The following is a 19439-nucleotide window of genomic DNA, read 5'->3' on the forward strand; positions in this document are numbered from 1 at the left end:
GGGCTCTGATGATCGGCAACTGAATATTTGAAGTGACTTAAGATTTAGAAGTCTGCTCTATATAGTCATAGCAGTTCTAACATAGCAGAGTATGATCCAGCCTAGGTTGTATCCAGGGCTCTCTTTCTCTCTCTCTTTCTCTGTCTTACTCCACACACACACATACACACACACACCTATATAAGCTAGATCTCGTCAGGCTGCCATGGAAAACTTTGATCAGCCTCACTCTTAATTTAAGAACGTCTTTTGCAGCAGTCTTCCCAAGCCAATCAGCCCAGCCAATAGTCAGGAATTGTGGGAACTGTGATCCAGACTGACCTCCTAGAACAACCTTCGTTGTAAACCATCCCAAACGTCTTATGCATGAGATGGTACAGAAAAGTTTTAAATCAATCAATCAATCAATCAATAACTGTACACTGACTCAATTGAAATGTATGGGGAGGGGTCTTCTAAGACTACGATAAGGCATTGTAAGGTCATACAGGAGCAATACAATGCAGGCAACTGCATTGGTCCCAGGTGTTCTTTCCCATTTGGTCTGGGCCTGAAGACCAAGGAAAAGTGTGAGTATCCAGACAGTAAGTTGTAGGCAAACACCTTTTGTGGCACTGAACAACATATTCACTGATTGCACAGTGTAGCTCTTAAGGTGTCCACATGAGAAGCCTTAATACTGGTCTTTCACATGAGCAGGTTATTTTTAAAACATCTATTGCTCAATCAATTTTTCTCTATAGATAGTGCCATTTCTGCTTTCTGCATCACACTCAAGAGCTACTGATTTCAAAATTTGTTGCTTGTAGTTCACAGATCACTAAACATATTGTTTATTGCTTTATTGAATTAAATTCATTCTAATGACCAAATCTGGCAACACTAAATCAAATTAGTTTTGGCCATTAATGCTTCTTTATATTCATTATCCTAATACTTGGCCATGCTTTTTGTATCTCATTCATCCATATAAATGAAGGCTCATTCAGAAAGATCTAAATAAGGAAAAGTCTGACCAAGAAAGTCATATGCAGAATTGGGAAGGTAACATTCCAACACTGACCGAATTCTCTTCAGTCCTGGGAATGAGGGATCCATTTCACAACCCCAACATAGAACAAAGGAGGATTAACCAGGGGGCAACACTTGCTGGGAAATGTTCCCTTTCAGCCTAAATTCTGCTCCACACACACTGTGGCTGTTTTAGACTAGATAACTGTAGTAGTTCTACTAAATTCTGGTCCCAACTCTTACTACAGAGTTAAAACAAATACTTATCATGAGAATAAGCAGGAAGGAGAGAGGACTTACCTACAACAGTGTTACTTTTTATGCTGATTGATATTTTAATCATCTTGCATATTCTCTTTGACTTTTGAGTTTTAGATTGTTCAAATTATTTCTGATTGTTTCTTTGTACTTTAATATTGTCAGCTGCCTTGAGCAATATTTAAAAGTGGAAAGGTGGTATTATATAAATGTGTGAGTGTGGCGGAGGGATGTTACTGTACAATTCAATCCAAAACAAGTTTACTCAGAACTAAGTCACACTATGGCTAATGGGATTACTTACCTAATAAGCATTAGAAGTACAGTCTTGATTCCTTTCTACTAGTTTTAGCAACCAGAGTAAATGCTTACTAATATAAATTTCATCACAAAATCCTGGTTAAGAAAATTTTTAAAAAATACTTAACACATGTATTTTTACAGAGGATGATCAAGTTCTGCACAATGCTAATCCAACTGATATCCTTTCCTTTGAAAGGATATTTTTGCAGTTCAAGTCTATCAGTGTCTACTCAGAAGTAAGTCCCAGTCAATTCAATAGAAAGAATTCCCGGGTAGATACAACCAGCCACATAAACTAAAGTGGCATTTTGATATGGAGGGTAGGTGGATGGTTGAGACCTCCATGAGAGCAATCCTTATAACTTTATTGTCCTAAAGAAGCATTGACTAACTCACTCAATACATTATGACAGTCATAAAACTGTCACTGGGGCATTTTATTAGTTTATTAGGCAAAATTAAGGTGGGGGGTGCTCTCAAAAAATTACAACCAGCTTCCAAAATAAAAAAATAAATTGTATATACCCAAATTACCTCCATGTGACATCTGCCACCACCACATGTAAAGTACCCATTATTTATCCTATCCCTTTGAAAATCATTTTATTGGACTGTATCAGCTAAAATGAAACACATGATCTTCCTGAAATGAAACACATGACCATTTTTTCATGGCATGGCATTAAAAAAACCACTAAAAAGTTCTTTTTTAAAAAGTCCCATTCATCAACATCTACAAGTGCATCACATGCATCCCGAACCATTAGCTGCCCAGATCTGGGAGAACTTGCTTGACATTTAGGAATTCGCTTAATGAATGCCTGGCCTGTGAAAGTGTTGCTGGCACCACAGACCTGCAGGAGCGGCCCTCTCAGACTTCCTACATCACCAAAAATGATGCAACTCTCTGCAGCCATCCAATAGTTCGCTAAGGCAAGATCACACCGAAGGAACATATTTGCTCATAAAAAAGCCTAGATGTCTGGAAACTTACTCTTTTATACTGGTGTTTATTCATATTGTGGTTGCTGCTACTGTGGATTAATTATTATTCTGGTGGTGTTTATTGTTTATCATTACTGTTTATGTGTCAGTTGTGTATTATGTATTTCATTGGGTGGATAATTTGGTGTCTTGCTTGATACCAGATTTATTTATATTATGTAATGCTCTTATGTGGCTTTTTGCTCTATGCAATTCACAGAGCCTGAGGCTGATCGAATGGCATATAAACATTTTAATAAATAAATAAATAATAAACACAACCAAAACAATTTAACTTACAAATCACACCACTCATTGTTACAATTTTGGTTTCTTTATGTAGGTTTTTTCCCCAAGCTTGTATTTCATTGATCCTTGCATCATTTTTGGTGGAAATGCAAGGCATAAATTAAATAAGTAGATAAGTAAGTAAGTAAAATCCTGGAAAGACAGAAAGTGCATCAGAACTAGAGATTTGGAGGCAATTAATAATAGACCCCAGCAGTCATTTATGGTTGTTGTTGTACAGTTATGTGCCATCAAGCCATCTATGACTTTTGGTGACCCTATGAATGAGTGCCCTCCAAAATACCCTGCCTTGGACAGCCCTGCTCAGCTCTTGTAAACTCAAGTCTGTGGCTTCCTTTATGGAATCAATATATCTTGTATTTTCTTTTCCCCCTCTTCTTCTACCTTCAACTTGCCCTAGCACATGGGTCTTCTCCAGAGAGTCTTTCCTTCTCATGATGTGCCCAAACTGTGACAGCTTCAATTTCATCATTGTGTTTCTAGGCTAGTTATGGGTTGATTTGATCTGGGACTCATGTATTTGCCTTTCTGTTTGAGGTATTTGTGAAGCTCTCCTCCAGCACCATGTTTCAAGCACTTCAAATTTCTTCCAGCTTTCTGTCCAGCTTTCCACCCATATACAGTAATCAGGAATGTAATCATGCTGGTCCTTGTTTCCCACTGATACATCTTTATACCTGATGATCTGTTTAGTTTCTTCATTGCTGCCCTTCCAAGCCTCTGTCTTCTTCAGATTTTTTGGCTGCAGTCTCCATTTGAATTGAGTTAAGGTATGCAAAATCTTTCACAATTTCAATTTCTTTATTATTGACCTTAAAACCTCTTCAGTATAATTTTTCTGTGGTCATGATTTTTGGGGGTTTTTTAAAGTTCCATTGCAGCCCCACTTCTGCACTTTTGAATTTCACTTTCACCAGGAGTTGTTTCAATTCATTGCCATCTTTTGCCAGTAATGTGGTTATCATCTGCTTAACTACAATTGGTGATGCATCTTCCACCAATTTTCAGTCCTCCTTCCTCTGATCCTCATCCAGCTTTCCTTAAAATATGTTCTGCATACAAGTGGAACAGATAGGAAATAAAATACACCCTTTTCTCTTGCTTTTGCCGACAGGAAACCACATTGTTTCCAGATATTCTGTCCTAATGGTTGCTTCTTGTCTATGATACACAATATGCATTAGGTGCTGAAGCACCCCATACTTTCAGGACCACCTACACAGTCAAAGGCTGTGCTGTAGTCTATAAAACATAGACTAAACTTCTTCTGAAATTATTTGGTGTCTTCCAGTAGCCAATGTATATTTGCAATATGATCTGTTTTTGGAATCTGGCTTGAAAGTGAGTAATTTCTTGCTCTACATAGGGTAATATCCTTTGTTGAACATCACTTTGCTTTCATGGGAATTAGAGAAATCTTCCTATAGCTGGTGGACCCTCAGCATTGCCTTTCCTGAGGACTGGAATGGACATTAAACTCTTCCAGTTGTGAGTCATTGTTGCATTTTCCATATTTGTCCACACATTCTCTTCAGGATTTGAACTGATTCAGACTCCACAGTTTGGAATAGAATCTTCTTCTGTTCATTTGTTTGGGTTCTAGTTTATAAAAGGACTCCATACAGCTATTTCCATGTTATTTCTATGTGCCCAGCCACAAAAGGCAGAAATCTGAGATCTGCAGACAAAACTGTGCCAATAATTAGACACTTTGTGCCAATGTCCTGAAGAAAAGAACAAGTCAGTAGAACTTGTGTAAGTGGGTAAAAAGCTGAATGTGAGTTGGGGGATGAAACTCACCCCAAAAAGAGTGCTTGGTTATGAAGAGCTGGAGACAGAAAGGGTATAAGCCAGGAATTTGACATTTCTGACATCTAATCCAGCACATCTGAATCCAGAGGCTCATGCTTATGTCCATGTAATCACCTCAGGACCTCTTCAGAGTCATCCACAGTCCATGTAGCTTCTTTCCCTCCTGGCGAAGTAGAAGTGCTCTTGTGATATGTGCTGAAGACATTCATGAAATTATATTAATAAAATTAAATTGAACACTGTGATAAAGCTGCAGACAGGGAAGTATTCCAGCTAAGTAATTCTCCAGGCTCCACAAGATGAGGTTTATTTCTTTTTTAATTGTATTTTTGTTTTCCAAACTGATTACCTACTTAATTCCTAAAAATAATTACACTTACTGTCTTTGATGTGTAGTAAATAGCTACATAATACCTCCCTGAAGGCAGATAAGGTGTCAGCTTCTTCCAGAGGAACGGTAGTTAGAACCCATGATTTCTTCATAATAGTCACACCAATTATGGTATTGTCTATGAGCGTTCCTTTGGAAAGGAACTGCATGTATAGGACAAGTTTTGCAAAGGGCTCCCATGTTAAATCACATTAGGCTTCTGGTATCTTCATATTACTAAACCGTTTTTCCAAACTGCCTTTGAGGCTACTGTCTTATGACATGGACATTGTGTCTAATTGTGTGTGATCCATTTAAGCCTAGAGATAGCTAAGAATTTACCAAACTGGTAAGAATTTTTCTTAACTGCCTGCAGGATGTAGTGATAGAGAGATGGACTGGGATTCTCGTGAAACTCACTGGCTGACTTTGGGCCAGTCACAGAGGTGCAGCTACCCCACTTCACAGAGGCATTGTAAGGATAAAATGGACAGAAGGAAGATCGTGGATGCTCCCTGGGCCGCAGCCAATTGAAGACATAATATGATAATAAACAAAGATAAGATGGATATAAGAAATGCAAAAATGAAAATAATAAACAGGATAGAAGGAACCCAAGATTTACAGAGATGTGAGAGAAGATAAAACTGACAGATTCGTCTCCACAATGTACATTTGGTACCCTGTACATTTCTTATTTATATGTTTGTTTGTTTGTTTTATTCAGTACCATTCCATAGCTGAAGCTCTCTGGGTGATTTATCACACTATGCAAAGCAAAACAATAAAAATACAATAAAGATGTCAGAAAAAAGGAAAAACATTTAAAAGTTTAAAACGGCTAAAAACAAGCAAACAATAAAGAATAACTCCATAAAAACATGTGGGATGAGAAATCCCCTCAAGCGCCCTCTTGTCTTGGCTCATTTCCAAAGCTAGGGCCAAACATGAGAAGAAGACCAATGAACAAAAGTTTCCAAGAGGTTTGCCACAACCCAACACTGTACACACTTTCAGGTATCATGCAGTAGTTCAGATTCCCAGCTCTGAAATCAAAGACAATATTCTTGTCATGAGTTACTCCTTTTCCTCCTTCCCTCACATTCCAAAGCTCAAGACAATCCTTCAAAATGCAATTCTTTTATTAAAACTCCACAGTTAGAAGAGCAGTTTAACTGTAAATAGCCTTGTACCAAAGCTGTAAGGAGAACCTTCTGCTGATATGAACAATGGAATCCAAACTGGAAACTTCCCATTGGTCCCACCCTTTTCAGTTAAACTTCTGGATCCATCCCCCAGAAGGCTCTAACTCTTTTTGGTTCCTGACTCCTTGCTGGGCAGATCAGAAGAAGCTGCCCCAGCTGGTCTAGCGACTCTGGAATGCAACCAGCCAAGCTCCTGGGGAAAGAGCGAGCCGAACAAGCAAACAGAAATTCAGCAGCAGAGTTGTAGTGGAAGAGGAGACAGAGGAGGAGGTCCTTAACTGTTTTTTCTTTTTCATTTCCTCCCTTAGCTCACTCTCTCCCTTTGTTTATTTCCTTGAGACATACTCCATTTTACTGGTAGGACCTTCAGGAAAGACCAGAGGAAGCACTAGTTATTACAACAGGCACCACAACCTAGAATAAAAAAAAGGAATAGATTGAGAAGAGTCCCCAGTGGTGGGGACCTGCAACATCTGTGCTGTTTTTTCCTTGTCTACACGTGCAACAAGTACAAGCTAGTAGCCCTGTTAGAAGAGAGCACTAGAGCTGCGAGTGTCCACCCTCAAGGTAATAAAAGAAAATGGAGAGTTTTAGATAGGGCAGTGGAGATTCAACAGCTAAGAGCTAGAGGAAGATCCTGAGAGAAGGGAAAATGAGGAGGAAACTCCCTGGAAAAGGATGACAGTTAGGTGCAGAAGAACTAGAAGACACTCTGCGCCAGCAGAAGCAGTGGAACTACTGAACCTATTTCAGTTACTTGAGGATGAGACTGGAGAGCAGCCTTCCCTGGAAGAACTGCAAGTCATCCCATGCAACACTGAACCAGAGGCTGAAGGTCAGCCAAGTAGTGGCAATGTACCAAGACCTGCAAGACCAAGAAGAGTAGTTGTGGCAGAGTCCCTGTTGTGTGAGATGGAAACACATGGATGTCAGGATGACCTGTGGACTCATCAGGCATGCTGTCTCCCTAGAGGGCAGATTAGTGATATAACTGGAAGATTGCCAAGGCCCTTCCTTCTTATACATGTGGGAACAAATGACAATGCCAAGCAGAGCTTTGAAGAAATTGCATCAGACTTTGAAGCTTGGGGCCCAGATAGTTTTCTCCTCAATCCTTCAAATTCCTGGAAGAGTAATAAACAGGGAAAGAAAAAGATTCCAAATGAATGCCTGGCTACAAGGGTGGTACCAACATGGCTGATTTGGATTCTGGGACCACAGGCTATACTTTCTGTAAGAAAGGACTGCTGGCAAGGGATGTGCTGTACCTTACAGAGACCTGAAAGAAGGTGTTTGGCCTGAGCATGAAGAATTTTATCAGGAAGGCTTTAAACTAAATCCTACAGGGAAGGGAGAAGTACATGTGGGCTTAACAATATGCAAAGATTTATGCACCACAACAGAGCAGCTCCAACAGTGCCCAGTCATAGTCTTCCAAAAATGTAGGAAGAAAGACAGAGCATAAAGCATGTGGTCTTCAATGCCTATATGCTAATGTCTGAAATATAGGAAACAATAGCATGAACTTAAAGTCTCAATACAAGAAGATGAATGCAACCTGATAAGTATGACTGAAACTTGGTGGGATGTCTCCCATGAATGGAATTCAGCTGTTGAAGATAAAACCAGTTGAAGAACGACAGAAGGAACAGAAAGGAGGCAGAGTCACACTATATGACAAAGATGCATATCTCTGAACAGAAATACACAAAGAACCTAGGAGCTTAGTAACCCCATCAAGAGTATCTGGATTAATATAAATGGAGCAAGGAATCAAAGGAACACAGTGGATGGAGTCTATTACCAACCACCCAGTCAAGGAGAAGATGAGTGTAGTTTGCTAAGACATCCTCTGCTCTGTCTCTCTGTTCCCATTCAAGGAAATGAGAATCAAAATTTAACCAAACTCAGCCACTGGCAGCTGGGATTTCAGTTAGGTGGTGTGTGGGTGATAGACACAGAATTGTTACCATGGGCCCCTAGAGGCCACCTTGGGCCTTGCCCTCAGAAGGAAAGGTTATTGCTCAGCCTTCTTAGTGCACTTTGGTATGCCCCAACCACTGGAATGCTCTTTGGTAACCTGATTGGTGAAATGTTCCATTGTTCTACCTGTTTCTACCCTTATTCCTTACTTTCAGTTCGTTTGGCACCATTCCTTCCAGATGGAGAAATGAGAGAGAGGAAGAAAGAGAGACAAACAAGGGTGTGCTAGTTAATGAATCATAAAGCACTATGCTTTATCGATGTGAAAAAAAGAAGCAGAGGCACTTTTTTTTCCGAGTAAGGACTTCAGAAATCCATACTCAATGGTTTGGAACTTTTGTTTGAATAGAGCCCTGATGTGATTTGCATGCAAGCAAACACCTTAGATTCCCCCCCCCCTGTTAACTGAACGGATTTAACTGCTAATTAAAACCAGTCTGTAAGCACAATGGAAAATTAATTAAACCATTTAGCAGAGAAATGCAAATGAAGCTATGCTGTGGCGTGGACATTAGTAGAAAGGAGTCACACTCCTATTCATTAGCAAGACCTGTCATTTTCCAAGAGTGTATGGTGGAGATCAGCAATGGGCAGCCTCTGGGATACATCCAGGCAATCTCCCACTTCCAACCAAAACAGGAAAAAGGACACAGAGTGCATTGCAACTGGTAAGACAGTTTCCCCTAGTAGCCTACCTTGAATGATGGAACTGGCTTGCCACCCATAACCCTTTCTCAGGGATACTCTCAGATTTAAACAAGAAATACTAATGAGGGCATACTGGGAGAAGTTTCATATGGTAAGGGAAAGAGTGAAAAGTAGAAACAGGTAGTGGAAGCAATAGGACAGGAACTTCACAAAAACCAGGAAAAAAGCTAACCATAGGTAGTCAGAAAATGGGAGAAGAGCCAGGGAAAGGGGTGAGCCATTCAAGGATACCTGGAAGACCTGGGATTTGCCCTCTCAGCTGAAGGTTCTGCATCCCTGGTTTAAGAGAAGAATTGAGTCACTTACAAATCCACACAAGAAACAAGCAAATTGCAGGATTAGACACCTGCATGTAACCAGGAAACATTTTCTATGGTCTTGTATATTTCTTTCACCTCTAATTTAATCGCCATACACTCATGTTTTCTTTCAGTCTTTCAAATCTAGTTTTCCATGAATCATGAGGATTAAATTGTATCTTTTTTCAGGTTAGTTTCTTCACAAGGAATCTTATTACAAAAAGAAATCCATACTGGGTCAGTGATGCTGCCTGCCACATTATGTTACCTATATATACATTTTTATTTTTATTATTTTTATTTATTTCATTTGTATGCCACCTATAGCTAAAGCTCCCTGGATGGTTATACCAAAGTATAAAACAATAAAAGATAATAGATAAAAACATTAACAAGAATTAAAATTAATTTAAAAACTGCATAAATATTTAAAAACAATAAAGACTATTAAAAAGACTCAGCCATGAATACAAGAAAGTGCCTGGCTAATTGTGTCAGGTCCCTGACACATTATTTTAATTTTTATTTAATGGCAATTTGGTAATATGGATGTTTTCCCACTTCTTTGTCTTCCCTAATCACAGAAAACAAGACAGGGAAATGATTTGATGCCTCACCACTGCCAAAACATGTTTTAAGGAACCTCCTGTTTTGATAAGCACAGACATGTGTTAGGCCCAGACACGTATCAGCCCAAATACCACTTTGCTAGACAGAGCAATGCACTAGGTTAGGGCTGCTTTATGAGTTGATGCTTTATGAGTAATGTTTGAGTTACACTGCTTACATCATGGTGCACAGATAGAACAAACGGTCATAACTGAAAACTTGGGGCTAAACTCCATTTAGATGAAAGTGGAGGAAGCCCCCTTATAGGCCCACAAACACAAATCCATTAAATTTGCTTCTTTGCCAGGGCAGGCAGGAGGGATTATTTATTTATTTAAAGTTTTATATGCCATCCCCATTGCTACACAGCTTCGGGACGGCTCACAACATAAATAAATAAAACAAATAGAATAACATTTACAATTACAATTTACAATTAAAACTTGGAAACACACTGGCTGCATAATTAAAACTATAAATATTAAAGATTATTAAAATACTGTTTGAATAAAACGATCTTGGCCTGGCGCCAAAAAACAAATAACGACGGCGCCAGGCAGACCTCTCTGGGGAGCGCATTCCACAAATGGGGCGCAACCGCAGAGAAGGCCCTCCTCTGGGTACTTTGCTTCCTAATATCTCTTACGGAGGGCTCCTGGAGGAGAGACCCTGCTGCCGATCTCAAGGGGTGAGACGGCAAAATGGCTGCAGGCATTCCTTCAAGTATTATTATGGCTGGGTGCAAGCCACAGTCCTTGCTTCGGTAGGATGGTCTTTGCCAAGCTCAAAAGACTCCCAGACTTCCCACTCTTTCTTACTTTTGCTACTTCTTGAGCTGTCTTCTCCAAGCGAGAAAGCAAGTAAGCAGCAATAGTGGAGAGGATAAGTGGTACAATCTCAGGAAAACCAGAGTTGTCTTTGGACATGAAGACATCTCTGTTTCATGCTTTCATGGGAGACAAAGGTCAAGATCACTGTATTCCCAATCACTATATATGGGTCCTTCATGGATCACTGCCTTGTTGTGGCAAAGGGGCTTGCGTAGCTCAATGAAGCTATGAGCTATGCCATGCAGAGCCACCCAAGACGGACAGGTCATAGCAGAGAGCTCTGACAAAACGTGATCCACTGGAGAAGGAAATGGCAACCCACTCCAGTATCTTTGCCATGAAAACCCCATGGACAGTACCAAAAGGCAAAGAGATATGATGCCGGAAGATGAGCCCCTCAGGTTGGAAGGTGTCCAATATGCTACTGGGGAAGAGCAGAGGGCTAGTACTAGTAGCGCCAGAAAGAAGGAAGCAACTGGGTCAAAGCCGAAAGGACACTCAGTTGCAGATGTATCTGGTGGTGAAAGGAGAGTCCAATACTGTAAAAATCTATACTCCATAGGAACCTGGAATGTAAGATCCATGAATCAAGGAAAGCTGGATGTGGTCAAACAAGAAATGGCAAGACTGAACATCGACATCTTAGGAATCAGTGAACTAAAATGGGCAGGAATGGGTGATTTTAATTCAGATGACCATCAGGTATACGACTGCGGGCAAGAATCCCTCAGAAGAAATGGAGTAGCCTTCATAGTCGATAAAAGAGTAGGAAACACAGTACTGGGATACAATCTCCAAAATGACAGAATGATCTCAGTTCGAATCCAAGGCAAACCATTCAACATCACAATAGTCCCAGTCTATGCCCCAACCACTGGTGCTGAAGAGGCTGAAGTTGACTGGTTCTATGAAGGCCTACAACACAATCTAGAATTAACACCAAAACATGATGTCCTTATCATCATGGGGGATTGGAATGCTAAAGTAGGAAGCCAAAAGATAACCGGAATAACAGGCAAGTTTGGCCTTGGAGTACAAAATGAAGCAGGGCACAGGCTGGTAGAATTTTGTCAAGAGAATACGATGGTCATAGCAAACACTCTTTTCCAACAACCCAAGAGACGACTCTACACATGGACATCACCAGACGGTCAACACAGAAATCAGATTGACTATGTGCTCTGCAGCCAAAGATGGAGAAGCTCTATACAGTCAGTAAAAGCAAGACCAGGAGCTGACTGTGGCTCAGATCATGAGCGTCTTGTTGCAAAATTTAGGCTTAAATTGAAGAAAGTAGGGAAAAGCACTAGGCCACTCAGGTATGACCTAAATCATATCCCTGATGAATATACAGTAGAGGTGACAAATAGATTTAAGCAATTAGATCTGATAGACAAAGTGCCTGAAAAGCTATGGATGGAGGTTTGCAACATTGTACAAGAGGTAGCAACTAAAGCCATCCCAAAGAAAAAGAGATGCAAGAAAGCAAAATGGCTGTCTGAGGAAGCGTTACAAATAGCTGAAGAAAGAAGAGAAGCGAAAGGCAAGGGAGAAAGAGAAAGCTACACCCAAATGAATGCAGAATTCCAGAGAATAGCTAGAAGAGATAAGAATGCCTTCTTAAATGAACAGTGCAAAGAAATGGAAAAAAAACCAATAGAATAGGGAGGACCAGAGATCTCTTCAAGAAAATTGGAGATATGAAGGAAACGCTTCATGCAAAGATGGGCATGATAAAGGACCAAAATGGCAGGGACCTAACAGAGGCAGAAGAGATTAAGAAGAGGTGACAAGAGTACACAGAGGAACTATACAAGAAAGAGCTTAACATTCCTGACAACCATGATGGGGTGGTCACTGACCTTGAGCCAGACATCCTGGAATGTGAAGTCAAATGGGCCTTAGGAAGTCTGAGCAACAACAAAGCTAGTGGAGGTGACAGCATTCCAGCTGAGCTATTCAAAATCTTAAAAGACGATGCAGTAAAAGTGCTACACTCAATATGCCAGCAAATTTGGAAAATTTAGCAGTGGCCACAGGATTGGAAAAGGTCAGTTTACATTCCGATCCCAAAGAAGGGTAATGCCAAAGAATGTTCAAACTACCACACCATTGCACTCATTTCACATGCTAGCAAAGTGATGCTCAAAATCCTACAAGCTAGGCTCCAGCAGTATGTGGACTGAGAACCACCAGAAGTACAGGCAGGATTTTGAAGAGAGAGAGGAAGTAGAGATCAAATTGCCAACATACGCTGGATCATGGAGAAAGCTAGGGAGTTCCAGAAAAACATCTACTTCTGCTCCATTGACTATGCTAAAGCCTTTGACTGTGTGGATCACAACAAACTGTGGCAAGTTCTTAAAGATATGGGAGTCCCAGTCCATCTTATTTGTCTCTTGAGAAACCTATATGATGGTCAAGAAGCAACAGTGAGAGTGGACACGGAACCATTGATTGGTTCAAAATTGAGAAAGGAGTTTGGCAAGTTTGTATACTGTCACCCTGCCTATTTAACTTATATGCAGAGTACATCTTGAGAAAGGCAGGACTAGATGAATCACTCGTTGGAATTAAGATTGCTGGGAGAAATATCAACAACCTCAGACATGCAGATGATACCACTCTAATGGCAGAAAGTGAAGAACTCAAGAGCCTCTTGATGTGGGTGAAGGAGGAGAGTGCAAATGTTGGCTTAAAACTCAACATTAAGAAAACTAAGATCATGACATCCGGTCCTCTCACTTTCTGGCTGTCGTGGGGTTGTAACTCACGTCCCCAATTACTCGCACAGACACAGGCAATAAAAACTAAAGACCTTAATTCCAAACAACTACAAGATTTATGTTTACGACAGATAGTGTAGGAGCTACTGCAGAGAGCTCTAAGCAACACAGTTGCCCCCTCCTTTCTGACCTCTCTGAGATTTGTCACATGGACCTCAATCTCCTCATACATCCCTCTCCACGGGGGTTGGACAAACTTCTTTCTCTCCTTCTCTGTTCTAATTTGTCTAAGCATCGAAGTCTCCAACTCAGTTGGGCACTTTCCATGACAACTGACTGCCCTTCCTGATTTCCAGGAACTCTCTCAAAAACTGCAGAGTCAGGTGGCAGGGGTGGGGGGCTGTTTGTGCCATGGACATCAAGTATAAATCTCCCTGCTCTAAAGCCTGATCCTCTGGCCCTCTTTCATGTGCTAGCCCCTCCCCCGAGTCATTAGGCATGACACTGGCAAATAGATGGGGAAGAAATGGAGGTAGTGACAGATTGTATTTTCCTGGGCTCCCAGATCACCACAGATGGGGATTGCTGCCAAGAAATTAAAAGATGCTTGCTCCTGGGGAGGAAAGCTATGGCAAATCTAGACAGCATACTAAAAAGCAGAGACATCACCCTGCCAACAAAAGTGCGTATAGTCAAGGCTATGGTTTTCCCAGTTGCAATGTATGGCTGTGAAAGTTGGGCCATAAGGAAGGCTAAGCGCCAAAGAATTGAGGCCTTTGAATTGTGGTGCTGGCGGAGACTCCTGCAAGTCCCTTGGACCGCAAGGTGATCAAACCGGTCAGTCCTAGAGGAGATCAACCATGACTGCTCTTTAGAAGGCCAGATCCTGAAGATGACACTCAAATACTTTGGCCACCTAATGAGAAGGAAGGACTCCCTGAAGAAGAGCCTAATGCTGGCAACAATATCTGGCAAAAGAAGAAGGGGATGGCAGAGGATGAGGTGGCTGGATGGAGTCACTGAAGCAGTTGGTGTGAGCTTAGGTGGACTCCGGGGGATGGTGGAGGACAGGAAGGCCTGGAGGAATGTTGTCCATGGGGTCCCAATGGGTCGGACACAACTTCGTGACTAACAACAACAACAAAATATATGGGTATGAAAGCTGAACAGAGAAGAAAGCTGATGGGAGGAAAATGGTTGTGATCAAAACAGGGTGCTGGAGGACAGATTTGTGAATTCTCTGGCCTGACAGAAAGATGAACAAGTGGGTCCTAGATTGAATCAAGCCAGAATATTTTTTGTAAGCAAAAATGACAAAACAGAAGTTGCATTACTTCTGAGTAAGTAAGCACATAATGAGAAAGCAAGACTCACTGGAGAAGACAATCATGCCAAAAGGAAGGCCAAAACTAAGATGGATTGACTCCATGAAGCCGGGAATTTGCAAGAGCTGAGCAGGGCTGTCATGAGTAGGACATTTTGGAAAACTTTCATTCATAGAGTAGCCATAAATTGGTACTCACTTGATGGGGCAAAGCAACAACTTTTCCATGCAAATATGGTCCAAGACTGATGTTAATATTGCTGCCTCTTTTTCTCTAAAATAAATGCTGAAGACTTGATGCACATGGGACCCTGAAGTAGAAATTGTGGTCTCTCTCTGCTTTGATCTGATAGAGGGCTTAGTGCCCACAACTTATTTTGCTCAGAAATGTTCCATCCAGTTTAATAGATCATGTTTTGACAATGTAAATAGCAGGTTTATGGGGAAGAGAGTGTCGATCTGGATTTTGGCCCATGTTTACATTGGTGAACATTTGCATTTGACATGCACTTCAACCTCAGAAAGTTCAATCATGCCCATCACTTAACCTTGAACCATCTGGGTCCACCACTTAAATGATGGACTACTTCACATGGAAAGATTCACAGAAACAGTTCAGTCCATCAAATCCTCTCCTGCAATCTAGGTTGGAGTGAAGAAGTCAGGAGACCATTTCGTAGCAGATTGAGAAATCACCTCAAGAGTGACACTGCTGTACCTTTATTTGTCATTTTATATTCTGCTTTTTTTCCTGCAAGGAACTAACATGGCTTTCAGTTCCATATTCCTCCTCTCCCATTCCATTGTATCCTTCCTTCCTCCAAATTGTGCTTGCTAACTTTTCTAGAAGCCCCCTTTTCTTGCATAAGGAATAAGTGATTCTCAGTCATGCTTCCAACAGGCCAACCAATTCCTTGCCCTAAGAAGACTGAAAGTAACAAGCAAAAAAGTACAAACACAGAATCGGCATCCAGGTGACAATGACTAGATCATTGTCACCTGGGTCTAAATATGGGAATAGTCACACTCCTAGCTAAGGTGGCCAGGTTCTGCCTTATCTACAGGCATCTGTTTTAAGGGTGGCAGAGGCTAGTTCTCTATATGAAGGACTGTTTAGTCCAAGCATCCCATTACAATCTCTGATCTGAGGATTTGTTGAATATGATTTTTGAGTTTTATGATTGTGATTCTGACACCCAGTATGGCATTGCGGTTAGAGTGTGGGACTGGGACTTAGGATCAGCCGTGAAGTTCAAAGGAGACTCAGGGCCAGATAGAGACTCTCATCCTGAACTACTCCAAAGGGTTGGTGGTATAGGGATAAAATGAAGAGGGGGAAAATCTTGTAAGCCATCCAAGAGGAAAAAGGCAGGTTATACAAGTACAGTGGTACCTTGGTTCACGAACTTAATTCATTCCACGATTCTGGTCACGAACTGAATTGGTTGCTAACTGAGTCAAAAATCCCCATAAGGTTCAGTGTAAATAAGGTCAATCCGTTCTGAAGCATAACTTTATGTTATACATAAAGGACGGCATATAAAAGTTTTAAATAAATAAATATTTAATTTTAAAAAGAACCCACAAAAATATGAGCCACGTCCCTGGACTGCAGGCCAGGCTGCGGCCGCTTCGCTGAGCCCGGGGGCAGATGGCAGAGCAGGAGCAGGGCTGTGACTCCAGAGCCTCCACTGCGGCCTTCTCAGGGCAAGCCACCATTATGGAGCAGCTGCCATGCTTCTTCCCCCCACAGTGGGGAGAGGCAGGAGGCACCCCACTTGGCTGGCCGCAGCCCCATCCCTCGCCTCCCCTTGGGCAACAGCCCTTTCCTCTCTCTTCATGGCCCTCTCCCAGCTGGGGGAGCTGTCCCGCACCCGCCTCTCCAGCCTCCCACTCCTGCTCCCCCTCCAGGAGCCACACGAGCGCCTGTGAGGGGACCTTCTTCCAGCTCAGAGGTGGGACAGCGGCGAGGAACCGGGAAGGCCTCTACCAAGGTGAGCATGTCCTCATGGCACCCCATGTGGTTTGTGGGGAGAAGGTTACTGTTTGGAGTGTTCATGCAAGGAAGATGGCCGCAACCGCGATCATGTTTGTGCAGGAAGATGGCCACAGTCGTGGTCATCACCCAGTGCAGAGTTCACAAACAGGCCAAATATTGCCAAAATTTCTGTTCACAAACTGAATTGGTCACGAACAGAAGCATTCATGAACCGAGGTACCACTGTAATAATGATTGTTGTTGTTGTTGTTAAATTATATTATATAATGAACTATTTTCTGTTGTCCTTTACATTTTTATTGATGATTTATTGTTAGCCACCCTGAGAACTTTGTGATACCATGTATTTTATAAAGAAAGACCATTTTAATATAGAATATATATATACCTGTAAAGTCAGCATGTCCTATCAAATATATGCCTTAGCAATAACCACCACCAATATCATCTCCCACCCTCAGGAACAGAAGCCTCATAGGGTCTCCAGTTCTACATCCCATACATTTGGTGAAGCAGGAGTCATCTTCAACTTTCCATTATAACTTTTGCAAACAGTAAGTAAAAGCAGAACGGCAGATGCAAAAATGTTTTACCTTTTCTGCCTGGCTTGTCACCAACCATAGAAGCAACCAAATGGGATCCTGACAAATCAACTTTATATTTTATAATAGTTTGCAAAGTAATAACAGAGTTGACTGCAGCGTGTTTCCCATGTCTTTACAACACAGAGTAGCAAGTTCGTGTAGTAAACTAATGCACCTCATTAGAACTGAAGGGACTTGATTCCCTTAGCATGGCACATGTGGCTTTGGAACGAGTGTGTCTTTGCTTGAACTGGTGCCAACTCCAAAAAGACATCACAGGAGACCACCAGTCGCAACAGTTCATCTCAGAGACTCAACAGTTCCACAACAGATTCTTTTCAGGCTGTTTGCAGCATGGCATTATAAAGTGGGGGAGGCCCTCAGTAACACGTAGCGGAGCAAGAGGAGCAAGTTTGTAGAATGTTGCTGTTAACTACCACCTAATTTGGGGGCTATCATCATAGGTGAACTGTGTGCAAATTGTGGTTTTAACCAGAGCTGCTCAGTGTAATTATTTTCTTTGACATGCAAGATTCAAATATGACTCTGCCTTATGAATGCAGTTAAATTCTAGCTTGAATCATAGATTGCCAGTAGTAAATAATGCACATTTCCCCATGCAGTGAATGACACTTCATTTTATTTTATTTTATTTTATTTTATTTTATTTTATTTTTTGGTTGAGTAGGGATGGGGCATAATATCAGCATATCTACTTCAGTACTCTTCATTTCTTTTCCTATCTGATGGGGGAAACCACTTGGCCAGTGCAGAAATGCCAGGGATGTTAGAAAAATTTGATCTTTGCACTACGCATTGGGGCTATACAATCCACACCTTGGGGGGCAAGTTAATTTCAGAGTGCATCAGTATGGAACCAGCATAGAAATATAATAAATAAATTTAACCCCTCCCCAGGGGTGCACTGACACACCCCACCACCACCTCAAAAGTCTCCTTCCCACAGGACTGAATTTTCTGTGTGCATGGGATAGAATCTGGGTTAAAAACACACCACATATTAGAAACAGATAAATTAATCCATTGTTAAGAAAGTATGGAAAGTAAGAAGGGTCTGCTCCATCACTTCTGCATTAAGATTTCTTGCAGTATAATACTAAAATAGGGATTCAACAAACTCTTCTACAGAGGTACCCTTCAAGCTTACAGAATTTGTTGCTCTTACGTGCTGTCAGGTCATCTCCAACTTAGGACAACTCTGTTGATGTCCCGTCCATGGCAGTTCTGCTCAGCTCTTCTAAATTCAAGGCTGAGGCCTCCTCATGGAGTCAATCCATATTAGTTTTGGTCTTCCTTTCCCCAGGCCTTTTGGCCTTTGACCTTCCCCAGAATGGTTGTCTTCTCCAGGGAATTTTGCCTTCTCATGATGTGCCCAAAGTACAACAACATCATCCTAGCCATTTTTGCATCTAGGGAAAGCTCTGGCATGATTTGGTCTAAGACCCACTTTCTGGTGGTCTAGGGTATAATCTGTAACAGGATAATTAATGTGAAACTATTTTTCTTTCAACACCTCATTATATAAACCCAAATTCATCCTCTAACATGTTTGATACTCCATACTCATAGACAGATTGGTAATTTTAATTATATTTTAACATTTATACAGAAACAACGCAGTAGTTTTTTAAAAAATGCTAGCATCATATAAATGGGATACATAAATAAATGCATAGATTGATGAATGTTATTTTCTGCTTTTATATATGCTGTTTTATATCTTATTATGGAAAAAACTCAGTGCAGGGTTGTGATTAGAGTGTTGCATGAAGTCTCTGAAAATTCTGCTTGGCCCACCTTCTAGGTTTTATATGACAATATTCCAATAATATTGGAATGACTAGCAAGGCTTCTTCTATGATCTGAATTATCAGTTGAGTATACATAAGGAAAGGAGGTCTGCTGCGTACCTTGATCTTAAGTTGTATCCTGGTCATATCCTTGCCTTGCATGGTCCAGCAACTCATGGACAGCTAGTGCAAGTCTTTTAACACTGGTCTCAAGTGGAAGAGTAGGGCGACAGCTGGAGAACCCAACTGCTGCTCCAGCTGCAACTTCTAAACCAGGCCCAGGGATACCTCCCCACCCCCAACAGAGCACATTC

The sequence above is a fragment of the Varanus komodoensis genome, unplaced genomic scaffold (genome assembly GCF_004798865.1).
Source record: "Varanus komodoensis strain SLA01 unplaced genomic scaffold, ASM479886v1 scaffold8, whole genome shotgun sequence".
Taxonomy (NCBI): domain Eukaryota; kingdom Metazoa; phylum Chordata; class Lepidosauria; order Squamata; family Varanidae; genus Varanus; species Varanus komodoensis.